This window comes from Echeneis naucrates, chromosome 13, assembly GCF_900963305.1.
Source record: "Echeneis naucrates chromosome 13, fEcheNa1.1, whole genome shotgun sequence".
NCBI classification, from domain to species: Eukaryota; Metazoa; Chordata; class Actinopteri; order Carangiformes; family Echeneidae; genus Echeneis; species Echeneis naucrates.
Window position 1 is genome coordinate 13147616 of NC_042523.1, and position 234 is coordinate 13147849.

The following is a 234-nucleotide window of genomic DNA, read 5'->3' on the forward strand; positions in this document are numbered from 1 at the left end:
GAGGACAAAAACAATGATTTGCACATATTACACTTCACAGATTAAGTGGAATTCAAGAGGATCCTGTGGCTACAGAGACAAAGTGAGTGAATTGTTTTCCATTCTGGGATGAGCGCACTTCAGCTTGCTACTCTGGTGAAAGTGCACACTTGTTACTCTTTTCACTACATCCATCAACATTGCCAAATGATGACAAATGATACCCACTTCCTCCTTTTCCGTCTCCCTTCATTT